Here is a 26228-nt window from a genome sequence, read left to right as displayed (position 1 = left end):
TTAACAAATGGTTAAAATGACTCTAAGCACAATGAGACTTAGCATCTGAGCTCATCAGTCCTCTAGACTTACAACTACTTAAACCTAACTAACCTAAGGATATCACACACATCTACGCCCGAGGCAGGATTAGAACCTGCGACCGTAGCAACAGCGCGGAGCAGCATTGCAGTTCCAGACTGAAGCGCCTAGAACCGCTCGGCCACAGCGGCCGGCCGATGTCAAATTTTTTTATTTTTTTATTTTTTTGTGGAAACCCCTTACTTAACACGTCCAGTCTGCAATATCCACACGATCTCAAGCATCGTATGTTATTCTGCTGCCATAATATCAAAACTTTTTAATTGCTTATAGCGTCTGATTTCATAATGTAATTCCATCAGTATCCTCTGATTTAATTCGACTAAGTTCCATTACACTTATTCTGCTTTCGTTGACACTGGCCTCTTAACCTCTTTCGAAGATTCTATCCGCTTCGTTAAAACGATCTTGGAACTCCTTCGCTTTCTCTAAGAATAAGAATGCCTCTGACATATATGTTATTCCGTAAATTCCAACAAACTGAACCAATGACTTCGTTCTCTGGGGCGTTTAGTACACATTTATTATTTGCCAATAGTCCATTACACTTTATGCACGAAGCCAGAATTTTCCTTTTGTGTGGCTGAAATTAAATATTTTATTCTATTGCGTTATTAATAATTTTGGCAAATATGTCATATGTTATAGAGAACAGGTTATGCGTCTGTTTATTATTTGCTCCCTTTCTTATTAACAAGATCTTTTATATTATTGCTCCGTTTCTGGCCAGTTGCCGTATTTGCAAAAATTCCTCCATCCTTAACTATTTCTGTTGGCTTCATCTCCAGTCGTATTTTCTTTCACATTAAACCATATTGCTTTATACATGACATATGCTGTTACACTTGCAATTACATTGTAATTAAACTGTTGAGATATGTATTTTATCAATAAGGATTGGAATGCCTGAGAAATTTTCTGCCTGTAGTTAGTCATTGGAACATCCACACTCTTAACCGACGAAATCTTGTGTCTATCGAATATAAGTTTATCTCCTCATATGCTTCCGAAGGCATTTATTAATAACTGTTTAAAATAACTTCCGGGAATTCAGCCAGGTAACACTTTCAGCGACCGCCATTTTCAAGGCAAACTGCAACGGACAGGCGGCGTACATGCAAATTTAATACCTCGGTTCTCGGACCGAAGCAGGAAAGATAACACACACACACACACACACTCTGAACACTAGTGCCACCAAAGATGACCAAAGTCAGAGCTGTCGATAGAGAGACTATGAATTCGCAGGTGAGGCAGCATTGACTCTGTTCCTCTGTTTTTTGACAGGGGAGAGAGCCGGATTCCAAACAGGGTTTAAACAGAAACACCCATCCCTGTTAACGAGGTTGCTCGCTAATTTAATCTCAACTGCCTCCCTAATGACACTGTCCCAATAGCTGGACGTGCATGCCAATATCTCGGTGTTATTATATAACACGGGGTTACCAGTATCCAAGCAATGTTCGGCAATAGCAGATCTATTTGGCTGCTGTAATCGTGTGTGCCGTTTATGCTCAGTACATCTGTCCTCCACGATCCTGATAGTTTGACCAATATATGCCATGCCGCAGCTACAAGGAATACGATATACACCCGCCTTACGCAGTCCAAGATCATCCTTAACGGAACTCAAAAGTGCTCTAATTTTAGATGGAGGTCGGAAAACACATTTCACATCGTATTTCCGTAAAATACGACCGATCTTATTGGACGTGTTTCCTACGTAAGGCAAGAAGGCAGTAGACTTAGGTGTTGACCCAGAATTATCATCAATCACCCGATGTACAGTTGGTCGATAGCGCAACGCACGTTCAATCTGTCTATGACTGTAACCATTTTGACGAAATGTAACTACAAGATGGGACAGCTCAGCTGGCAAAGTCTCAGCGTCAGAAACGACATGTGCCCTGTGTACCAAGGTACGAAGTACCCCTTCACGCTGAGCCGAATGGTGACAACTATTAGCTTGTAAGTACAAGTCGGTGTGAGTACGTTTCCTGTAGACTGCACGTGCCAATGATCCATCATCCTTCCTCCTAACCAACACGTCGAGAAAGGGAAGGCAACCATCCTCTTCCACCTCCATCGTAAAACGAATGTTCGGGTGGATCGAGTTCAGATGTTCTAGAAAGACATTCAAATTCTCCCTACCGTGAGGCCAAACAACGAAGGTATCGTCAACGTATCTAAAGAAACAGGCGGGTTTTAAAGGCGCCGACTCCAATGCACGTTCCTCGAAGTCTTCCATAAACAAATTTGCGATCACAGGAGACAACGGACTACCCATCGCAACTCCATCTGTCTGCTCGTAATACTGGCCATTAAATAAAAAGTAAGTGGATGTCAACACATGCCTAAAGAGATTAGTTAAATCAGCACCAAACCTTGCTTCAATTAACCGCAACGAATCAGAGAGGGCTGCTTTACGCTCTCTCAAAGTTGATCCCAGTATTGTTATTTTACCTGCTGACAAGGGCAATGCCACCGTTGTTTTAAATAAACATGATTATGTACAGAAGATGCAACGTTTACTATCTGATTCAACGTATCGCAGAATCGATGCTGACCCCACGAAAAGTGTTGAGAGAAAGACCAACAGCCTCCTGAAGAATAGTGGTTTGTCGCAGGACACAATCAAGAGGCTTAACACCTATAGTGCGGTTCCCCCTAGGTTATATGGCCTTCCAAAGGTTCATAAGGAACGGGTTCCTTTCCGTCCCATAGTGAGTAACATCGGCGCCCCGACATATCGTGTATCCAAGCATCTTGCTTCTCTGTTGAGTCCACAAGTAGGACGGTGTGAACATCATATCAGGAACTCAGCTGATTTTTTACGTCGTTTGGAGGGACTGAGGCTGAATGACTCTGATGTTTTAGTGAGTTTCGATGTGGTCTCTCTCTTCACTCGTGTTCCTCTGTCTGATTCGTTGCGGTTAATTGAAGCCAGGTTTGATGCTGATATAACTAATCTCTTTAGGCATGTGTTGACATCCACTTACTTTTTATTTAATGACCAGTATTACGAGCAGACAGATGGAGTTGTGATGGGTAGTCCGTTGTCTCCTGTGATCGCAAATTTGTTTATGGAAGACTTCGAGGGACGTGCATTGGAGTCGGCGCCTTTAAAACCCGCCTGTTTCTTTAGATACGTTGACGATACCTTCGTTGTTTGGCCTCACGGTAGGGAGAATTTGAATGTCTTTCTAGAACATCTGAACTCGATCCACCCGAACATTCGTTTTACGATGGAGGTGGAAGAGGATGGTTGCATCCCTTTCTCGACGTGTTTGTTAGGAGGGTGGATGATGGATCATTGAGACATGCAGTCTACAGGAAACGTACTCACACCGACTTGTACTTACAAGCTAATAGTTGTCACCATTCGGCTCAGCGTGAAGGGGTACTTCGTACCTTGGTACACAGGGCACATGTCGTTTCTGACGCTGAGACTTTGCCAGCTGAGCTGTCCCATCTTGAAGTTACATTTCGTCAAAATGGTTACAGTCATAGACAGATTGAACGTGCGTTGCGCTATCGACCAACTGTACATCGGGTGATTGATGATAATTCTGGGTCAACATCTAAGTCTACTGCCTTCTTGCCTTACGTAGGAAACACGTCCAATAAGATCGGTCGTATTTTACGGAAATACGATGTGAAATGTGTTTTCCGACCTCCATCTAAAATTAGAGCACTTTTGAGTTCCGTTAAGGATGATCTTGGACTGCGTAAGGCGGGTGTATATCGTATTCCTTGTAGCTGCGGCATGGCATATATTGGTCAAACTATCAGGACCGTGGAGGACAGATGTACTGAGCATAAACGGCACACACGATTACAGCAGCCAAATAGATCTGCTATTGCCGAACGTTGCTTGGATACTGGTAACCCCGTGTTATATAATAACACCGAGATATTGGCATGCATGTCCAGCTATTGGGACAGTGTCATTAGGGAGGCAGTTGAGATTAAATTAGCGAGCAACCTCGTTAACAGGGATGGAGGTTTCTGTTTAAACTCTGTTTGGAATCCGGCTCTCTCTCTTGTCAAAAAACAGAGGAACAGAGTCAATGCTGCCTCATCTGCGAATTCATAGTCTCACTATCGATAGCTCTGGCTTTGGTCATCTTTGGTGGCACTAGTGTTCAGTGTGTGTGTGTGTGTGTGTTATCTTTTCTGCTTCGGTCCGAGAACCGAGGTATTAAATTTGCATGTACGCCGCCTGTCCGTTGCAGTTTGCCTTGAAAATGGCGGGGTGTTCTCCCGCCGAAATATCGGCGGTCGCTGAAAGTGTTACCTGGCTGAATTCCCGGAAGTTATTTGAAAGTTGTATACTCCAGCAGAAACTCAGTTCTGACAATAACTGTTTAATTTAGAATATTCCATTACCTTACTGTCAGTGTTTTCCAAGTACATTTGACTCTTTCTCCTTCCTCTTTTCGTACCAGTACAATGAGTTGCTATTTCCGTGGTTAACATTGTTAAATAATTTTCCCTTTCGCCCGCATCTATGTCCATTTATAAGATTTCTAACTTGTTGCTTAGCTTAATTTACAGTTCTCACTGCCAGTCCTATAATTCATTTCCTCTGTAGTCTTGTATCTCCTGTTTCTATGTACTTTACGAAAGCTGACCATTTGAAATTTTATAAACTGGTTTGGAGCGGGCACACCCGGTACATTTTCTTTTAGGAAATACATCAGTTTTAATTATTGGGCCCATTTGATCATTGTTAAGATCCAGAAGAATAACTTAAGAAAAATACATTTTTCTTCTACGCATATTCCACTGAAGTATGACTTCTATCATTTCTGATACCTTATCTGAAATTTACTAATGAAGTTGTCAACGTTGCATTACATTCTAACGCTCTACAGTTTTGGTATTACTTATCAATAGTAAATTTCGGTTGATACCTAGATATCAATACAGTAAGCAGACGTTTGGAAAAGGAATTAAAATCAGTGGAGAAGAAATGAAAGCTACAGAGACAGCAAAGGACCTGGAATAATAGTTAAGGGAATGGATAGTGTAGTTTAAGGCGATTGTACGATGAACAAACATAAAAGGATGTGATTGAATTTAATTAGGAGGTACTGAGATAGTTAGATTGACGAGTATTGATAACTGGGGCGCAAAATAAGAAGTAGAGAGCGTTAAAATGAAGACTCGCAGCAGGTAAAAAGTTTTTATGAAAAAAATAAGTTATCATCTAATGAACATATTAAGAGTTGGGAAGTCTTTTCTGGAAGTATATGAATGAAGATATTCAAGGCAAATGACTAAATTACAGCGATCATTTCATTGGGCAAATCCCGAGACATCAACGAAGGGTCAGTTTTATAATAGAGGAAATTGTGTAGCGCAAAAGGTACTGAGTGATCCGAGGCTTCACTATAGTAAGTAGGTCCAAGAGGCTTTAGCTTTGCAGTAGTTGCGCACAGATGACGAGACTTGGAGGGAAGGACTAGTTTGATATGCTATAGGAAATCAACTTTTAGACTGACGACCAAATGGCTCTGAGCACTGTGGGACTTATCAGTCCCCTAGAACATGGAACTACTTAAACCTATCTAACCTAAGGACATCACACACATACATGCCCGAAGCAGGATTCGAACCTGCGACCGTAGCGGTCACGCGGTTCCAGACTGAAGCGCCTAGAAATACTCGGCAACAACGGCCGGCAGACTGACGACCAAAAGCAGATATATGACTCAAACTGAAACAGCTCTATTGGGAGTTTGTTATTTGCATTTCGGGAATTCCGACGTCCTCTGGATGTCTCAAACTCTAAGCGACAATTGTGTCGTTGGAAGGTGTGCTTGTTTTGCCATCGCTTCTAGGCAGTGAGGAGTGCGGGAGTTCCATCGTCAGAGGATTTGTGAGACTCCGAGCAGAGGACTCGTGGCAAGGTAGACGTAAAGTTAAATGCATCTGTGTTTAAGTAAAATGATTTGTGTTTGTAAGGTGAGAAACAAAGGGCAAAGATTCGATTAGGGATTTAAAATGAAATGAGATTAGAAAAGTATATGAAGAGGAATGAAGGTAACATGTTTTATTTAGCTGCACTGCAGTGGCACGTAGTTTGGAACCATTACTCAACCATTCTTGAATGAGACAGCCATTACAGAGATCTTTACATTTTTCAGTAAAAATTGAGTAATAGTTTTAATTGTAAGGTATTTCTCATTTGTATGTCTAAAATTTGTGAGAGTAAGAGTTTGATATCAATTTTGCCCTCTATCAACATTAATGAGTGTTGATACATGAGTTTCAAACTATTAATAATGTATCAGATAATTTGAAAACTGTTTGTTAAAAGAATACTTCACCTAAGAACATTGTCCATAGCTCCGACGCAAGTCATTGTTACTTGGAGGGTGTCTCACTCAATGATTCTATCTGGAGCATTGCACTAAGCTCTCAGCAATTGCAGTTGGAAATTTACAGTTGTCTCATAGAGAGCAGTAAACACCGCGTTTGAAAGCAATTACATTACGAGGCAAGATGTTTTCATTTCAGGATCAGTTTGCTACGAAAATTATCAACGCACAGGAGCATTTCCTGAACAACATTATTAGGCAGATCATTAACGCACAGGGGCCGCTATGTGTAATTAAAGAGATTAATAGTAAAGTTCAGGAAATATTATAAAACACTGTACAGTATTCTCGTAAGCAGATATATTTGGTTTCTCTCGCAGGTGTAGAGGCACGATTCACCCAACAGCAACAGCAAAGTTACAACCAACTAACCAAGTCAGCAAGAGTTCAAAATTAAAAAAAAAAAAATACTTTTTAAAGAAAACCTTGAAAACGTCTGTGTGTTTCGTTTATTGTACAACTGTAATTATATCTACACAAGCCGCGCGGAGTGGCCGCGCGGCTAGAGGCGACATGTGATGGATTGAGCGGCCCCTTCCGCTGGAGATTCGAGCCCTCCCTCGGGCACGGGTGTGTGTGTTGTTCTTAACGTAAGTTAGTTTAAGTAGTGTGTAAGTCTAGAGATCGATGACCTCAGGAGTTTGGTCCCATAGGAATTCACACACACACACACACACACACACACACACACACACACAAGACTTATATCTATAATATGAGCTAGTTGCGAACAACTGAAATACGTTGACATTGTAATAAGAGTTAACAGAGCGAAATAGCGATGTAGGGGAGAGCGCTATACCTCGACGAAAGCGAACGTAGGAAAACATGATAGTTTCTGCTCGGTGTTTCACTTCAGTGATTTATTTTGGAATCGCATGAGGGAATACGCACTAGAGACCACCATAAGCGGTTTCCGTATTTTTCTACTGTTTTAGTTGTATTAAGGAATGAGATCGTGTTATGTGCAGGGTTTGTGAATATTGCGAGTTCTTTATACGAGGGTAAGTAAATTATTATCTTCAATTTAGTTATATTTTTGTTTTACATTTTACAATTTGGGTTAGATTCGTTATCGCGGCCGTGCTGCTAATCATACCTGCTCCGCTGTCTATTTGCACCAAAGAACAGGAAGGCGTATCAGGGACAGAAATTCATCGAATACTTTCGGTACAATACGGGAACAGTGTTTTGCCACAACGGAGTGTCTGCGAAAGGATTGAAAAATTCCGAAATGGTCGCACAAGTGCTACGCACGATGAAGGAGCCGGACAACCGTTTACCGCCACAAATGAAGAAACTATTGAGCGTTCACGTAAAATGAATCTCATTGACTGAGTATTAACTATTGGCGAAGTGGCACATTGTCATCAAATTAGTCACGGTTCTGCCAACGAAATCATCCACAGCAGACTTGGGTTTCATAAAGTTTGTGCAAGATGGGTCTCAAAGGAACCAACTCAGTTGCATAAACAAACGCGCTTCGACATCTGCAAAAAACATTTGGGTCGCTATGGTAACGAAGAGGACAACTGCTTGGACAGGATCATTACTGGCGAAGAGACGTGGATCCATCATTACGATCCGGAGAGTAAACGACAGAGTATGGAATGGAAACATCCAAATTCGAAGCGCAGGAAAAAGTTCAAGACCCAACCGTCCGCAGAAGAACTGATGCTTAGGGTTTTTTGGACGTACAAAGTCCAGTACTGGAACATTATAGGGAAAGGGGCACAATAATAACCAGTGTACGTTACAGTAATTGTAAGACATTTCCAGGGTCAGATATGGAATCTGACCACAATCTATTGGTTATGAACTGTAGATTAAAACTGAAGAAACTGCATAGAGGTGGAAATTTAAGGAGATGGGACATGGATAAACTGACTAAACCAGAGGTTGTAGAGAGTTTCAGGGAGAGCATAAGGGAACAATTGACAGGAATGGGGGAAAGAAATACAGTAGAAGAAGAATGGGTAGCCCTGAGGGATGAAGTAGTGAAGGCAGCAGATGATCAAATAGGCAAAAAGACGAGGGCTAGTAGAAATCCTTGCTTAGCAGAAGAAATATTTAATTGATGAAAGGAGAAAATATAAAAACGCAGTAAATGAAGCAGGCAAAAAGGAATACAAACGTCTCAAAAATGAAATCGACAGGAAGTGCAAAATGGCTAAGCAGGGATGACTAGAGGACAAATGCAAGGATGTAGAGGCTTATGTCACTATGGGTAAGATAGATACTGCCTACAGGAAAATTAAAGAGACCTTTGGAGAAAAGAGAACGACTTGCATGAACATCAAGAGCTCAGATGGAAACCCAGTCCTAAGCAAAGAAGGGAAAGCAGAAAGGTGGAAGGAGTATATAGAGGGTCTATACAAGGGCGATGTACTTGAGGACAATATTATGGAAATGGAAGAGGATGTAGATGAAGATGAAATGGGAGATACGATACTGCGTGAAGAGTTTGACAGAGCACTGAAAGACCTGAGTCGAACCAAGGCCCCGGGAGTAGACAACATTCCATTGGAACTACTGACGGCCTTGGGAGAGCCAGTCCTGACAAAACTCTACCATCTGGTGAGCAAGATGTATGAGACAGGCGAAATACCCTCAGACTTCAAGAAGAATATAATAATTCCAATCCCAAAGAAAGCAGGTGTTCAAAGATGTGAAAATTACCGAACTATTAGTTTAATAAGTCACAGCTGCAAAATACTAACGCGAATTCTTTACAGACGAATGGAAAAACTGACATAAGCCGAACTCGGTGAAGATCAGTTTCGATTCCGCAAAAACGTTGGAATACGTGAGGCAATAATGACCCTACGACTTATCTTAGAAAATAGATTAAGGAAAGGCAAACCTGCATTTCTAGCATTTTTAGACTTAACAGAAAGCTTTTGACAATGTTGACTGGAATACTCTCTTTCAAATTCTAAAGGTGGCAGGGGTAAAATACAGGGAGCGAAAGGCTATTTACAATTTGTACAGAAACCAGATGGCAGTTATAAGAGTCGAGGGGCATGAAAGGAAAGCAGTGGTTGGTAAGGGAGTGAGACAGGGTTGTAGCCTGTCCCCGATGTTATTCAATGTGTATATTGAGCAAGCAGTAAAGGAAACAAAAGAAAAATTCGGAGTAGGTATTAATGTCCATGGAGAAGAAATAAAAACGTTGAGGTTCGGCGATGACATTGTAATTCTGTCAGAGACAGCAAAGAACTTGGAAGAGCAGTTGAACGGAATGGATAGTGTCTTGAAAGGAGGATATAAGATGAACATCAACAAAAGCAAAACGAGGATAATGGAATGTAGTCGAAATAAGTCGGGTGATGCTGAGGGAATTAGATTAGGAAATGAGACACTTAAAGTAGTAAAGGAGTTTTGCTATTTGGGGAGCAAAATAACTGATGATGGTCGAAGTAGAGAGGATATAAAATGTAGACTGGCAATGTCAAGGAAAGCGTTTCTGAAAAAGAGAAATTTGTTAACATCGAGTTGAGGTTTAAGTGTCAGAAAGTCGTTTCTGAAAGTATTTGTATGGAGTGTAGCCATGTATGGAAGTGAAACATGGACGATAAATAGTTCAGACAAGAAGAAAATAGAAGCTTTCGAAATGTGGTGCTACAGAAGAATGCTGAAGATTAGATGGGTAGATCACATAACTAATGAGGAGGTATTGAATAGAATTGGGGAGAAGAGGAGTTTGTGGCACAACTTGACCAGAAGAAGGGATCGCTTGGTAGGACATGTTCTGAGGCATCAAGGGATCACAAATTTAGCATTGGAGGGCAGCGTGGAGGGTTAAAATCGTAGAGGGAGACCAAGAGATGAATACACTAAGCAGATTCAGAAGGATGTACGTTGCAGTAAGTACTGGGACATGAAGAAACTTGCACAGGATAGAGTAGCATGGAGAGCTGCATCAAACCAGTCTCAGGACTGAAGACAACAACAACAAAAAACAACGTTACAGTGAGATGCTTACTGCCAGGCTAAAGCCTGCAATTCGAAGCAAACGCCGACGATTGCTGTCAATAGGTGTTGTGTTGTTGCACGACAATACCCGTCAGCATACTTCTGCCCACACTTCTGAAACGCTCCAGAAATTCAAATTTGAAGTACTCGTACTGGATAACCCTACAAATAGTTCCGATCTTGCCCCCTCTGACTATCACTTGTTTGGTCCACTCAAACAGGCATTAAGGGGCAGTCGATTTATCTCAACGAAGCAGTGAAAGAAGCGGTGCATTCCTGACTCGCAGGTCAGCCGATAACTTCTTTCATGAGAGCAACAGGAAGCTTGTACAACGATGGACCAAGTACGTTGAAATGCAAGGAGACTATGTCGAAAAATGATGTTCGTGTAAGTTTCTTATTTGATTACAATAAAATTTTATAACTACTTTGCCAACAATAATTGACTTACCATCGTATTTAGTTGTACGTAGTAGAATTGTAAAGGCGAAAGACCCTCATAGAGGGGCCTGGGATTCTATTCCTAATACTGCCGCGGCCTTTTCCTTGATGGGAAAACTGAGACGGGGTGCACACAGCTTTTTGATGACAACTGAGAAGTTACCTGACTGAGAGGCAGGTGGACCAAGGTCTAAACGTCGCCAATGGCCGGAACTGCGCTGAGCTTAATCCATTCCCTACCACACTTCTTGATGAATGACTAAGCATGATATGGCGCTCGGTCAACTATCGGGTGATCTTCGCAGCCTGATCAGAGGACGAACGGTTTGTACACACACTGTCGGATAAAAAACGGAAAACCAAGAAATTGTGCGACAGATACGAAAGTTGATAGGTGTGTTTCTACATCTGAAAGATGATGTCTGTTCAGATTTTGCGCCCGTCACATTATATTGGCGCCAGTAGCGCCACTATGACGATGTATGATGATGCAAATCGGATTTGCTTTAAATACGCGCTGTAAGGGTCGTGAGCGCAACCTACCTTTGAAACTGGACATGTTGAGTTGATGTTAGTCAAGAATGCCTGCAAGAGACTACAGAGACGCCTCTACCAACACCTCACTGAGTTTGAACGAGGTAGTGTAGCAGGGCTACGACAAGTGGCATACTCTTTCACCGATATTGCAGAAAGACTTGGTACGAATTTAGCCACTGTAAATGATTGCTGCCAACGGTCGCAAGAAGATCGGGCTCCGGACGGAACTATCGAGAAGGAAGACCACCGTGTACAGCTTATGGCTCTGGTCCATCGTACAGCATCTGCAGCAGCAATCTGGGCAGCTCTTGGCACCACAGTGACTAACTGTTGGGAATCGGTTACTTCAGTGACAGCTCCGAGCCAGAAGTCCTGTAGTGTGCATTCCACTGGTCTCAAACTACCCCAGTTACCGCAGGTGTGAAGCGCGATCTCATTAAAGGGCAGGGGTGAGGTCTGTTATGTTTTCTGTAAAAGCTGGTTCTGCCTCGGTGGCAGTGGTGGCCGTGTGTTGGTTACGACCCCATTTGAAGGACTGCAGCCACCTTATTTGCGTGCTAGGCACACTAAATTCTACATCTGGTGTTAAGGTCTGGTGTGTAATTTCGTACGACAGCAGAGGCACTCTCGTGGGTATCCCAAGCACCCTTAAATACAAATTTCTACAGTCTGATGATTCGACATGTTGTGCTGCCGTTCATGAACAGCATTCCAGTGGTTGTTTCCCAACTGGATAACGCTATCTCACATGGAGGTTCCAGACTGAAGCGCCTAGAACCGCTCGGCCACACCGGCCGGCAAGTGCAATAGGCATGGAACCACCGTCCCACAAACATTTGTATGCCTGCTTTTAACATTCTGGGGGTTACTTTGGTTGCTAATCTACCGGCATTTCACATTTTCAAAGACTTATCTCGCATTTACATTACACTGTTAACCTGCAATGTTAATTACTTAAATATGTTACTTAGACAAATGTATACTCGAAATTTCATTATTCTATGTTTATTACTCCTTGGTGTTGCGGTTTCTTCCTGTTAGTGTATGTAGAAGGCATTTGGAGGATAGACGCTGTTGTAAGCATTCCTGATCACATGACTTCCTGGCAACGTCCTGGGTTACAAAAAAATGGTTTAAATGGCTCTGAGCACTATACGACTTAATTTCTGCGGTCATCAGTCGCCTAGAACTCAGAACTAATTAAACCTAACTAACCTAAGGACGTCACACACATCCATGCCCGAGGCAGGATTCGAACCTGCGACCGTAGCGGTCACGCGGTTCCAGACTGAAGCGCCTAGAACCGCACGGCCACACTGGCCGGCTCCTGGGTTACATTCCACATCTTTCGTCACTGACATTTTGTGACATGTGACATTGTTGATGTTGACACGTTCCTCGTATGGGGACGTTGAGTCAACCTGCATTTGGGAGGAGTTGACTGAATGCAAGTTCTTCGTTTTTCTCTTCCCTGTTAGGATAATCACCATCTCTACCATCATCTGCGCCCATAGTACACTCTCAACGGCCACTTACACTCGACTTAGTAGGGTGCTTGATAAGCATGTCACAGAACTGGAATGTAATATAAACTCTTGTGCGAGATTGCAAGTCATACGACTATATATAATAAGAGCCAACATAATTACTGAAAACTCCAAAATTACAACTCTGCATCACTTTATTAGAAACACTTTTCAACGACTAATGTCCACACAGAAAAACGTGGTTAGGGCGGCCTGTACGTTGTTTTTTGCCCAGAATTCCAGGACACCATGAATAATAAGATAGTTGGGGCAAGGAAATGAGCACTCTTGCGGAACTGGGACTCTACGCCTCAGTAATGGGTGCGTCGCCCTTCGCCACGGTCTTTATCCAAACAAAGAAGTTCGGTCCAGAAAGGGTGATGTGTCGTAGACGCGCCGCTGAGTTACTGCCGACATTCGTCGCCTCCTCCGCGGCGCGCAGGTGCATTCATCACGGGGTAAATGGAGAACGGTGTAGCGTTTTTCCAAGTTCCTGATTCCTTTTAAATAATTAGCAGGCGTCGTGCCGAGACAAATGGCGACAGCAGCGTAACAAATGCCGACGTCGACGCCTCTTTGGCTCGCATCCCCTCCCGCCGCCCAAATTAACTAGCGCTCATAGTAATGCTCAAATCCTTTAACGTCAGTTTTTACCCTGCAGCGTAGCGAATTTGCTCTTTCGCTCTTGGCGCCAACCCAGAAAGGCCCAACTACAGTTGGCCTAGCTCACGACATTATTTATGCTGCCGTTGCTCTGAAAAACGAGACCCGCTCCGAAGTCAAGCCTTTTTATTTTCATCATCGTTACAAGGTATTATACTTTGCTCTCTTAGGGTTCACTTCCAAATTTATTTGAGAGAGAGATGCGAGTTACACAGAAGATATATGAAGGGTAACAGCAAGAGAAAGTTCACGTAAGTACGTAACAACAAGTAATAAGAATTCAAAGATTGATAGCGGATATATTTTTCATATAGTCTGAAGATGGCCTTACCTTCTGCGGTCATTGTTCTTACCGACTGAGCTAGCCACAAATAACTCAAGACACGCCCGCTCCCCCCCCCCCCCCTCCCACCGCGAACTTCTTATTCAACTGTAAGCCTATCCTACTTTACGAACTTCACAGAAGCTTTCCTGCATAACTTGTGGGACTAGCACTCCTCGAAGAAAGGAAATGTGGCTTATTCACGTTCTAGGGTACTGTTTCCGTGATGTATGTTCCAACCTGCACCGGACTGCGAGCTGTATTGAAACTTCCTGATAGAGTAAAACTGTAGTAACTATTTTAGCAAAGGAAATAACTTCATACCGAAAGAAGCTTCAAGTACAGATCTTTATGTCGTTGAGGCATACAGAAATTTTTCTTTGGATTTAAGTGTGTAGATCACTACCTCTTTTAAGTATTTTAAAGAATACCGGTAGTGGGAAGACTATAGGTACAGGTGGAATAACTCTGGAACTTTTAAAATGTGCTAGTGTTAAATGGAAAACGAGAGCTGTTCAGTCGCTGAATGATATTTGGTGCTTAGGCAAAATTTCAAAGGAATGGAAGAGAGCAAGAATTATAAATATATACAAGACAGGAAATACAAGGGAACTGTCAAATTAATGGGGTTTATCCATTTCAAACGCTGCTGATAGTATCTATTCGTCTATCAGTAAAAGGCAACTTCACTCTAAAACATAAACGCTTTTGAGCGACGAGCATTGCGGCTGTCGGAAGGCCAGGTCCTGTGCTTATACAACATTTGTTCTAAAAAAACTTATATAAAAGCGAAGAAAGTTCAACAATGCACTACTTCTGCTCTTCCCGGGCTGTATGAAAGCCTAACGTAAGGTAGGAAGGCTGAAATTATGGGAGTTACTGAGTACAATGTACCCCTAAATTTAGTGAATGCCCTTAAATCGCTGTACTGCGACACCAAAATTAATGTAAACGAAGCGTTATTGACTTTAAACCAATCACTATAAGAAGGATATGGCCTCTCACCAATCATTTTTGACACATATGTATCGATAAAGTTTTAGAAGTATGGAATTCTAGAAACGGCAGTAGGATGGACCTGAGATGGAACGTATGGTATCAACAATTTTACTTGCAGTCGGCCAGGCACTCCTAGTAGACAATGAAAGTGCTTTGTAAGAAAATATGGTTCAATTTAACAATGTTTCACAAACTTACGGAATGTCTACATCAATAAACAAAATTAAAGTGAGGGCAGTGGGAAAACGCAAGAAAAGTGAAATAACGTGAAACAATAAAATAAAAGACCAGGTAAGTTAGTTGGAATATCGCGGGCCGGATGTACAAAACTACACTCCTGGAAATGGAAAAAAGAACACATTGACACCGGTGTGTCAGACCAACCATACTTGCTCCGGACACTGCGAGAGGGCTGTACAAGCAATGATCACACGCACGGCACAGCGGACACACCAGGAACCGCGGTGTTGGCCGTCGAATGGCGCTAGCTGCGCAGCATTTGTGCACCGCCGCCGTCAGTGTCAGCCAGTTTGCCGTGGCATACGGAGCTCAATCGCAGTCTTTAACACTGGTAGCATGCCGCGACAGCGTGGACGTGAACCATATGTGCAGTTGACGGACAGCGAGGGCGTATAGTGGGCATGCGGGAGGCCGGGTGGACGTACCGCCGAATTGCTCAACACGTGGGGCGTGAGGTCTCCACAGTACATCGATGTTGTCGCCAGTGGTCGGCGGAAGGTGCACGTGCTCGTCGACCTGGGACCGGACCGCAGCGACGCACGGATGCACGCCAAGACCGTAGGATCCTACGCAGTGCCGTAGGGGACCGCACCGCCACTTCCCAGCAAATTAGGGACACTGTTGCTCCTGGGGTATCGGCGAGGACCATTCGCAACCGTCTCCATGAAGCTGGGCTACGGTCCCGCACACCGTTAGGCCGTCTTCCGCTCACGCCCCAACATCGTGCAGCCCGCCTCCAGTGGTGTCGCGACAGGCGTGAATGGAGGGACGAATGGAGACGTGTCGTCTTCAGCGATGAGAGTCGCTTCTGCCTTGGTGCCAATGATGGTCGTATGCGTGTTTGGCGCCGTGCAGGTGAGCGCCACAATCAGGACTGCATACGACCGAGGCACACACGACCAACACCCGGCATCATGGTGTGGGGAGCGATCTCCTACACTGGCCGTACACCACTGGTGATCGTCGAGGGGACACTGAATAGTGCACGGTACATCCAAACCGTCATCGAACCCATCGTTCTACCATTCCTAGACCGGCAAGGGAACTTGCTGTTCCAACAGGACAATGCACGTCCGCATGTATCCCGTGCCACCCAACGTGCTCTAGAAGGTGTAAGTCAACTACCCTGGCCAGCAAGATCTCCGGATCTGTCCCCCATTGAGCATGTTTGGGACTGGATGAAGCGTCGTCTCACGCGGTCTGCACGTCCAGCACGAACGCTGGTCCAACTGAGGCGCCAGGTGGAAATGGCATGGCAAGCCGTTCCACAGGACTACATCCAGCATCTCTACGATCGTCTCCATGGGAGAATAGCAGCCTCCATTGCTGCGAAAGGTGGATATACACTGTACTAGTGCCGACATTGCGCATGCTCTGTTGCTTGTGTCTATGTGCCTGTGGTTCTGTCAGTGTGATCATGTGATGTATCTGACCCCAGGAATGTGTCAATAAAGTTTCCCCTTCCTGGGACAATGAATTCACGGTGTTCTTATTTCAATTTCCAGGAGTGTAATTCAGATTAGTTTCAAAATATAAAGAAATATAACGCTATAAATGGTTGCATGAAGACATACCTTGCAAGAACTATGCCTGCACAAAGTGGCAGCCAAACCTGCTCTAATGTATGCATTCTAAGAAAAGGAGAGGAATAAAAAACTGAAGCAACTGAGACGAGGTTTGCTCTCATTTCTCAGATGGACATTAAAAGAGAGAGTGTGTGAAGACGTAAGACAGTGTTTAGACGTGAAAACAACAGTCGCAGAAGAGGTTGGGAAGTGTAAAAAAATGGCGCGACCACGTAAAAAGGATGGCATTTGAGCACCTGTCACAGCTAACATTACATTTTAACCAGACTAAGAGATGGCATATAGGACGAGCGATGAAGAGACTGTAACAACAGTTGTGTTAAGTTCCTCCGGTTTCGTAATGGGCCAACACCCACTGCTGGAAATGGAAGACGATCGATAACTGACATTCTCCAGAAAAATGACCGCTCTCTTGTATCACAATGATTTCTTTCATCTGTAGAGTACAGCGATTTTCGTACCTTCTATGGGTCAGGGTGCTTCAGTGATAGACCATATTTCTTGCTCCGCATCATTCACAATTCTTCCTTATCGACATGTATAGGCGCAAGCGCGTGATCCGTCACATTGGAACATTTTCATTTCGATCACTCTGCAGGTTAAAAGGCTGGCTTCGAAAGTATCATCTGAATGTAATTCTGTATTGCGCTTGAGATACCAGAAGCTCACCCCCCTCCCGCCCCTGAACAGTCATTACTCCGACTTCGGATGGGCGCGAAACCTTGGAACTGAACTTTTAGTAGCCTATCACAACGTAACTAACTTTTAAAATCCACGAATAATTGCTCCCTATTCTTATAGGCGGAATTCCAATACTGTATCAGAAAACATTGAAGAAAGTGGGGTTAGGTTTTTATGTGCATCGCAGGTGGGAGAAAGAGAGTCGCCTAGTGCAAGGAAGATTTCCACTAGCGTCAATTTCCTCCAAAAGTCCCAGACCATAACACTTGCGCCATCTGCTGTGCGTTGCGTATACTGGCCGTGCACCTCTTTGTACGTTCCTATGCCCACTACTGTGTGCACAGCCAGCAGTATGAGCAATTGCGCCTCCTCCCAGCTATGTAGGCTTGATCTTTTTTCAGTGGACGTGGATGTCGTCGTATATCTGACAAGGACTACGTGCGGGGCTTTTTTTAAAATAAAAAAGTTAGAAATGCAACTACCTGCTGGGGCTTTGATGTGGTTTAGGCATGGTTACTCGTGTATGTAACATCTTCTATATCAGACACCGCACAATTTTTTTTTTCAAATTCTGACCACGGCGGTCTCCTAATGCGCAGTATTCTATGTGCATAATACCGTATTTTGTTAGCCAATCTGAAGATGCCTTGTATAAGGCCACACACGTCATTGAAGGATAAATAAAATATATTCAGCTTTGCAACCAAGACTGTTTGTTCTTTCACATTTATGTGATGAATTCCCAGGTGGTGATTCACGGGCTCGCGCACTCACTGATTCTGCGGCATGGCAATGCTAGCGAAGCTTCTGGAAGGTTAGAGTTGGACGGTAGATGATTGTATGAATTACATCTACAACTTTCGTTTGCAGGACAATGTCAGTATTTCATACCCTAAGTTACATTGGCTGCTATCAGACCGTGGCTACCACACGCTATTTCGTGTTTCAACCGCTTCTCACTGCGCGTTCACCCCCAATACCTCGTATCATATATCAGTACCTGCACCTCATCATAATCTAGACATAAGGTCTCACCTATTTAGCGTTCTAGCTGTGCCCATCCACAAAAGAAAAAATATTCACGTGCTCCTTTCCCGTAGTCGCTGTCCGTCTGTGGAATAAGTTACTTTTTATTCTGCGAACAATTCAGCGCTCTGTTTGATTTTAAGACGAAACTAAAGTAAATGTCAAACAGTGAAGTAAATGCTCCCGTCTTCTTTCTATTTCCATCTATCAATGAGTCACGCTATTTTCCCGTCTTCACTGCACTGCACTCTAAATCTCTAGTTGCATCTACCAGGAGGGAGACAGGCTAAGCAGCGAAGCTGCTGTTCCTGTGTGGACCTCAAGAACTATTGTTTGGCCTCACGGTTAGGATTGGCCTATGTGAGCGTCCGCGTGGGGGCGGACGCTGCGTCAAAGAACGTCATAGGGGCCGCGGAAGATGCTACTCCCGCAGCAGATCAGGCCAACGCGTGGTCGGCCTGCGGTGGACTGGGTGGCCCAGTCCGCGTATAAGACGACTGCCAGAGCGTTCTGCAGAGGCATAGAACGCCCTGGCGGACTGCCTGATGCGATCCCGCAGCAACGGGACGCCAGCTTCCTCATGAAGCAGCCTCGTGGAGTAAAGAGGCGGCTTCTGGAGAGCGAGTAGCAGCGCCCGATTCTGGACACGCTGGAGCATCGCAACGTGCGACGGAGCAGCATTGCCCCACACGACGGCGGCGTACTCGAGTACCGGCCGGACGAGGGCCAAGTACACGGTCAGGCCGTGCCGAGGGGGGAGGGTGGATGTCGGGTTCAGCAGCGGGTAGAGCACCCGGAGACGCCCAATCGCCCGCCCCCTGATGTCACGGATGTGCGGAAGCCAGGTGAGACGCCTGTCCAGCGTCACACCGAGGTATCGGCCGGCCGGTGACCACGGGATGGGGCCTCCCGAGATCGAGACAGGCGGCAGGGCAGGAGGCAGCCGTCTCCGAGTGAAGACAACCGCCTGGCTCTTGGCGGGGTTAAATTTGAGACGCCACTTGGTGGACCACGCCCCCAGGACGTCGCACGCTAGTTGGAGCCGGAGGCACATCACGACCACGTTCATGCTGCGGGTGAACAACGCCGTGTCGTCGGCATAAAGAGCCAACTCCACGCGCGCCACCTGCGGTGCGTCAGCGGTGTACCCAGATAAACTTCTTTTTAATCACATTGATCTTTCCATCTCACATCACTTCTCTCATTTCGTTCGCTACTAGCGCTCATAGTTTGAATTTACCTGCCTGTAATTTGTCTTTATTGTTGTAATTGTAATTAATGAACATAAACTCTTTATCTTTATCCAATATATATGTCACACTAATTTCCAAATAATGGATTCTTTATCAGATGTAACTTATAACACGATCTGTAAAATTGCGGGAGTTCAGCCGTAGCCACATTTCTCGTTTCCTGCTAATATTTCAGCTGTAAATAATTCAGCCACTTTCGAAGAGTGTCGCTAGGCCTTATGTGCTGGCAGGGTGAATAAATTGTGCGCGTGTACACGGAACATCGTAATGGAAGTCCTCTGGGAAAAATGCTGCATCACAAATTGGGGTCGACGTTGTCTATGAAAGCTAACAACAGTCAGTTCTGGATTCTATATTTTGTCTGCATCTACATGCACATAAATACGCTGTGGTTCACAAGTGAGTGCTTGGTAGATGGTTCACCGAACCTCTTTCAGATTATTTCCCTACCGTTCTAACCCGTGAATATAGCTCGCGGGAGTAACGGACAGTTAATTCTTTCAATGTGAGCTCTGATTTCTCTTATTTCATTACGATTGTCATTTCTCCGTATTGAGGTAGGAGCCAACAAAGTATTAGAGTCGTGCTTGCGTTACTATCGATACCGTGCTTACGTCAGTACCGATACCAGCCTGTCATTAAACATTTCTGCACTTCGTATCATAGCAAAGGGTTCGATGGCATTCCGCCAAAGGGAGTGTAGCTGCACTCTAAGCAGATATAACCACATGTGCTCTCTCTCTCTCGAGGAGGAGGAAATTAGTGTTCTACGTCCCGTCGACAACGAGGTCATTACAGACGGAGCACAAGCTCCGATTAGGGAAGCACGGGGAAGGAAATCGGATTGCCCTTTCAAAGAAACACCCCGGCATTTGCCTAAAGCGATTTAGTTAAATCATGGAAAACCTGAATGAGGATGGCCGGACGTGGGTTCTAATCGTCGTCCTCCCGAATGCAAGCCCTTTGTGCTGACCACTGCGCCTAGGGCTTTCTCGAATGCGCAGTCTTTGCCTGATTTTCGGCATGCTAGCTAGCGTTGCTCTCAGATGGATGGGGTGTGGTTCGTTATGTTAAGAGCAATTGCTTCCTTTTTCCTTCATGGTCACGGGTTTGCACCTTCAGAGTCAGGACGTTTCTTATTTCTATCGCCTTAGACTGTGGATGATTATCTACAGTGTTTACTATATATCCGAGCACCGGATTAGAAAAAAAAACGGTGACATCTTTCGTTGCGTGTGACCACAGTACACTTTGTGATAAGTGAAGACCCTTATTGTTTGACATGGACACACTGCAAATCACACTTAAGTGCCTGGCAGAGGGTTCATCGAACTACCTTCATAATAATTCTGTATTAATCCAATCTCGAACAGCGCGCGGAAAATAATGAACACCTATATCCGTCCAAGCCTTGATTTTCCTTATTTTATTATGATAATCGTTGCTCCCTATGTAGGTCAGCGTCAACAAAATATTTTCGCATTCAGAAGAGAAAGTTCGTGAATGAAATTTCCAGAAGATACCGGCGCAATGAAAATCGCCTTTGATTTGATGATGTCCACCCAAAATCATGTATCATGTCAGTGACACTCTCTCCCCTATTCCTCCATAACACAAAACGTGCTGCTCTTCTTTGAACTTCCTCTATGTACTCCGTTAATCGTATCTGGTAAGGATTCCACATCGCGCAGAAGTAGACCAAAAGAGGACGGACAAATGGAGTGTAGGTAGCAGACTCTTTAGTAAATCTGTTGCATCTTCTTAGTGTTCGGCTAGTAAAACGCCGTCTTTGGTTCGTCTTCCCGACAACATTTTCTGTGTGTTCTTCGCATTTTAAGTTGCTCATAATTGTAATTCTTAGGTTTTTCGGCCTTTAAATTTGACTTATTTATCGTGTAAACGAAATTTAAACGCATTCTTTTTAGCACTCATGTGGATGACCTCACACTTTTCATTATTTAGGGTCAGTTCCCAATTTTCGCACCATACAAATATCTCTTCTAAATCGTGTTGCAAGTTGTTTTGATCTTCTGATGACTTTGTTAGATGATTGAGGGCAGCATCATATACAAACAATCTAAGACGGCTGCTCTCCTAAATCTTTTATATAGATAAAGAACAGCAGAGGGCCGATTACACTACCTTTGGGTACGGTTCACCCGTTGACTTTCGGTCAGTTATACGAACTGCGACCTCTCTGACAGGAAATCATGAATCAAAGCACATAACTGAGACGTTATTCAATAAGCACGCAATTTTACTACAAGCCGCTTGGGAGGTACTGTGTCAAAAGACTTCTTGATATATATGGAAATACGCAATCTGCTTGAAATCCCTTGTAAACTCCACTCAATACTTCATGTAAGTAAAGACCTAATTGTGTTTCACAAGAACGATGATCTTTAAATCCGTGTTGACTGTGTCAATAGACCGTTCTCTTCGAGGTACTTCATAATGTTCGAACACAGTATATGTTCCAAGGTCCTGCTGCAAATCGAAGTGAATATGGGCCTCTAATTTAGTGAATTACTTCCACTGCATTTCTTGAATATTGGTGTGACCTGTGCAACGTACTAGTCTTTGGGAACGGATCTTAAATCGAGCGAGCGATTATATATAATTGAAAAGTATGAAGCAATTGCATCAGCATACTCTGAAAGGAACCTAACGGGTATACAGTCTGGACCGGAAGACCTGCTTTTATTAAGTGGTTTAGGTTGCTTCACTACTCCGAGGATATCCACTAAGTTACTAATTTAGGGAGCTGTTCTGGGATATTTAATTCGTCTGCTTTAGTGAAGGAATTGTGGAAGTCTATGTTTAGTAACTCTACTATAGCAGCACTGCCACTGATAGTATTTCCATTGCTATTATGAAGAGAAAGCACTGATTGTGTCTCGCCGCCAGCATACTTTGCATTCGACCAGAATCTCTTTGGATTTTCAGCCAGGTTTCGACAGAAAGTTTCGTTGTGGAAACTACTGTAAGTGTCTCGCAGTGAAGTCCACACTAAATTTAGTGCCAATCTTGGAGATCTTGCGTTCGTTTGAATATGGCATCCTTTTTTCATTGTTTCCGCAACAATGTGTCGACTTGTTTTGTGTACCATCGTTTGTTAATTTATTTGGTATAAATCCCACAGTTGCTGTCTACATTGTTTCTTTGAATTCAAGCTACATGTGGTCTACACTTACATTGTTAATTTGAAAGGAATGGAGGTTGTCTCCCAGGAAGGCGTCCAGTGAATTCTTATCTGATTTTTATGATTTGGTATATTTTTAGTTTATTTTTGGAGGATTTCAGAGTTACAACATCCACTCTCGCTACGACAACCCTGTGCTCACCAATACTTGTATCCGTTTTAATGCTTGTGATTAGCACAGGATTGCTTGTTGCTAAGAAGTCAAGTGTGTTTTCACAACCATTTAATATTCGACTGATTCATCAACTAATTGCTGGAAACAATATTCAGAGAATGCGTTTAGCAAAATTTTGAACGATGTCTTATGTGTACCACCAGGTTTAAAGAAGTATTTTCGCCAACATACCGAGGGTAAATTGAAGTCACCTCCAACAATAATTGTATGAGTCGTGTACATGTTTGAAATTAGACTCAAGTTTTCATTGAACCTTTCAGAAACTATATCATCTGAATTGGGAGATCGGTAAAAGGATCTAATTTTTATTTTATTCCTGTTGTCAATAATAACCTCGACCCATACTAACTCATAGGAACTATCTACACTCCTGGAAATGGAAAAAAGAACACATTGACACCGGTGTGTCAGACCCACCATACTTGCTCCGGACACTGCGAGAGGGCTGTACAAGCAATGATCACACGCACGGCACAGCGGACACACCAGGAACCGCGGTGTTGGCCGTCGAATGGCGCTAGCTGCGCAGCATTTGTGCACCGCCGCCGTCAGTGTCAGCCAGTTTGCCGTGGCATATGGAGCTCCATCGCAATCTTTAACACTGGTAGCATGCCGCGACAGCGTGGACGTGAACTGTATGTGCAGTTGACGGACCTTGAGCGAGGGCGTATAGTGGGCATGCGGGAGGCCGGGTGGACGTACCGCCGAATTACTCAACACGTGGGGCGTGAGGTCTCCACAGTACATCGATGTTGTCGCCAGTGGTCGGCGGAAGGTGCACGTGCCCGTCGACCTGGGACCGGACCGCAGCGACGCACGGATGCACGCCAAGACCGTAGGATCCTACGCAGTGCCGTAGGGGACCGCAGCGCCACTTCCCAGCAAATTAGGGACACTGTTGCTCCTGGGGTATCGGCGAGGACCATTCGCAACCGTCTCCATGAAGCTGGGCTACGGTCCCGCACACCGTTAGGCCGTCTTCCGCTCACGCCCCAACATCGTGCAGCCCGCCTCCAGTGGTGTCACGACAGGCGTGAATGGAGGGACTAATGGAGACGTGTCGTCTTCAGCGATGAGAGTCGCTTCTGCCTTGGTGCCAATGATGGTCGTATGCGTGTTTGGCGCCGTGCATGTGAGCGCCACAATCAGGACTGCATACGACCGAGGCACACAGGGCCAACACCCGGCATCATGGTGTGGGGAGCGATCTCCTACACTGGCCGTACACCACTGGTGATCGTCGAGGGGACACTGAATAGTGCACGGTACATCCAAACCGTCATCGAACCCATCGTTCTACCATTCCTAGACCGGCAAGGGAACTTGCTGTTCCAACAGGACAATGCACGTCCGCATGTATCCCGTGCCACCCAACGTGCTCTAGAAGGTGTAAGTTAACTACTCTGGCCAGCAAGATCTCCGGATCTGTCCCCCATTGAGCATGTTTGGGACTAGATGAAGCGTCGTCTCACGCGGTCTGCACGTCCAGCACGAACGCTGGTCCAACTGAGGCGCCAGGTGGAAATGGCATGGCAAGCCGTTCCACAGGACCAGCATCTCTACGATCGTCTCCATGGGAGAATAGCAGCCTGCATTGCTGCGAAAGGTGGATATACACTGTACTAGTGCCGACATTGTGCATGCTCTGTTGCCTGTGTCTATGTGCCTGTGGTTCTGTCAGTGTGATCATGTGATGTATCTGACCCCAGGAATGTGTCAATAAAGTTTCCCCTTCCTGGGACAATGGATTCACGGTGTTCTTATTTCAATTTCCAGGAGTGTACTTCAATTTCACTACAAGATAAACTACTTCTAAAACAACAAGCACGCCACCGTCAACTGCTTTTACCCTGTTCTTTCCGAACACCGTTAGGTCCTTCGCAAAAATATCGGCTGAGTAATCTTTGGCTTCAGATAGCTTTCAGTGCCTATAATGATTTGAGCATCAGTGCTTCCTGCTTGCAGCTTTACTACCTATAACGATTTACAACTGTTAGACCAATGGTACATGACTCTACTTTCTTCCTGTGTTCGGCCTGCACCCTTTGAGACTGATGCCCTTTTTGTGTTTTCCCGAGATCCTCTAACCTAAAAAACCGCCCTTGCTACCTCTGTAGCCGTCTCCTGCTTGTAATAGACTCCTGATCTATTTAGCGGACCCCTAAACCCAGCCACCCTATGGCGCAAGTTTAGGAATCTACAACCTTCAAAGTCGCAGAACTGTCGGAGCCTCTGGTCCAGACCTTACACTCGGCTCTATACCAGAGGTCCACAATCGGCCCTATCTACTACGCTGCATATGGTGAGCTCTGCTTTCATCTCGCAAGCAAGACTGCCAGCCTTTACCACTTCTGACAGCCGCTCGAAATCAGAGACGACCTCTTCCGATCCAAAGCGACACGCATCATTGGTATCGACGTGAGCCACCACCTGTAGATGGCTGTACCCTGTGCTCTTCATGGCATCCAGAAGGACCCGTTCCACGTCTGGAATAGCTCCACCCGGTGTCCAAACGGAGTGCACATTGACTTTCTTCCCCTCGTTGGCAACTATGTCCCTAAGGGGCGCCATGAAGTGCCTAACGTTGGAGCCCCCAATACCAATATTCCGACCCTCTGTGACTGCCCGGATCTTGCAGGCTGAAACAGGCAACTGCATCTGGCTGCGCGACAGTGTCAGCCACAGACATCACTCGACGATGGGTAAGTTGTCAACCACAGTGCGAACTGTAATAGGGCTGACCACCGATGCTGACCGATCAGCGTGGACTCAGACGTGCTGGACGTCCGTTGGATCCCCACGGCCGGCCCATAACAGTGATGCCCATCCACTGCAGCTTGAGGCCGTGTAACCGAAGCCTTCACAGCCTGGTGCTGAGAGCAAAGTGGCAGCACCTCGGCTAACATCCGTACACGGCTATCCACGTTAAGGAGCAGACAAAGGCTTACCGACACGGTCTATGGAGCTCTACTGTAGACACTGACAAAAACGTGAGAACTGTGTCTAATGAATTAGATTAACAAGCAGAGATTCAGAAACTAAATTACACAAAGCACTCAAGTGAGACTAAATAATTCGCTCCTCATTAGAAACTTGGAAGAAGTCGGATATCAGTTTATTACCCACACAACTGAA

General features: G+C 44.7%; 1 pseudogene; it reads left to right on the top strand.

Moving 5' to 3' along the window:
* The first annotated feature begins 13263 nt into the window (after window positions 1-13263).
* Window positions 13264-26228, top strand: part of LOC126126629 (RWD domain-containing protein 2A-like) — a 113864-nt pseudogene continuing 100899 nt past the window's right edge.

This window comes from Schistocerca cancellata, chromosome 1 (genome assembly GCF_023864275.1).
Source record: "Schistocerca cancellata isolate TAMUIC-IGC-003103 chromosome 1, iqSchCanc2.1, whole genome shotgun sequence".
Taxonomy (NCBI): domain Eukaryota; kingdom Metazoa; phylum Arthropoda; class Insecta; order Orthoptera; family Acrididae; genus Schistocerca; species Schistocerca cancellata.
Note: the sequence above shows the minus strand (reverse complement) of the source record. Positions and strands in the feature narration are given on the sequence as shown.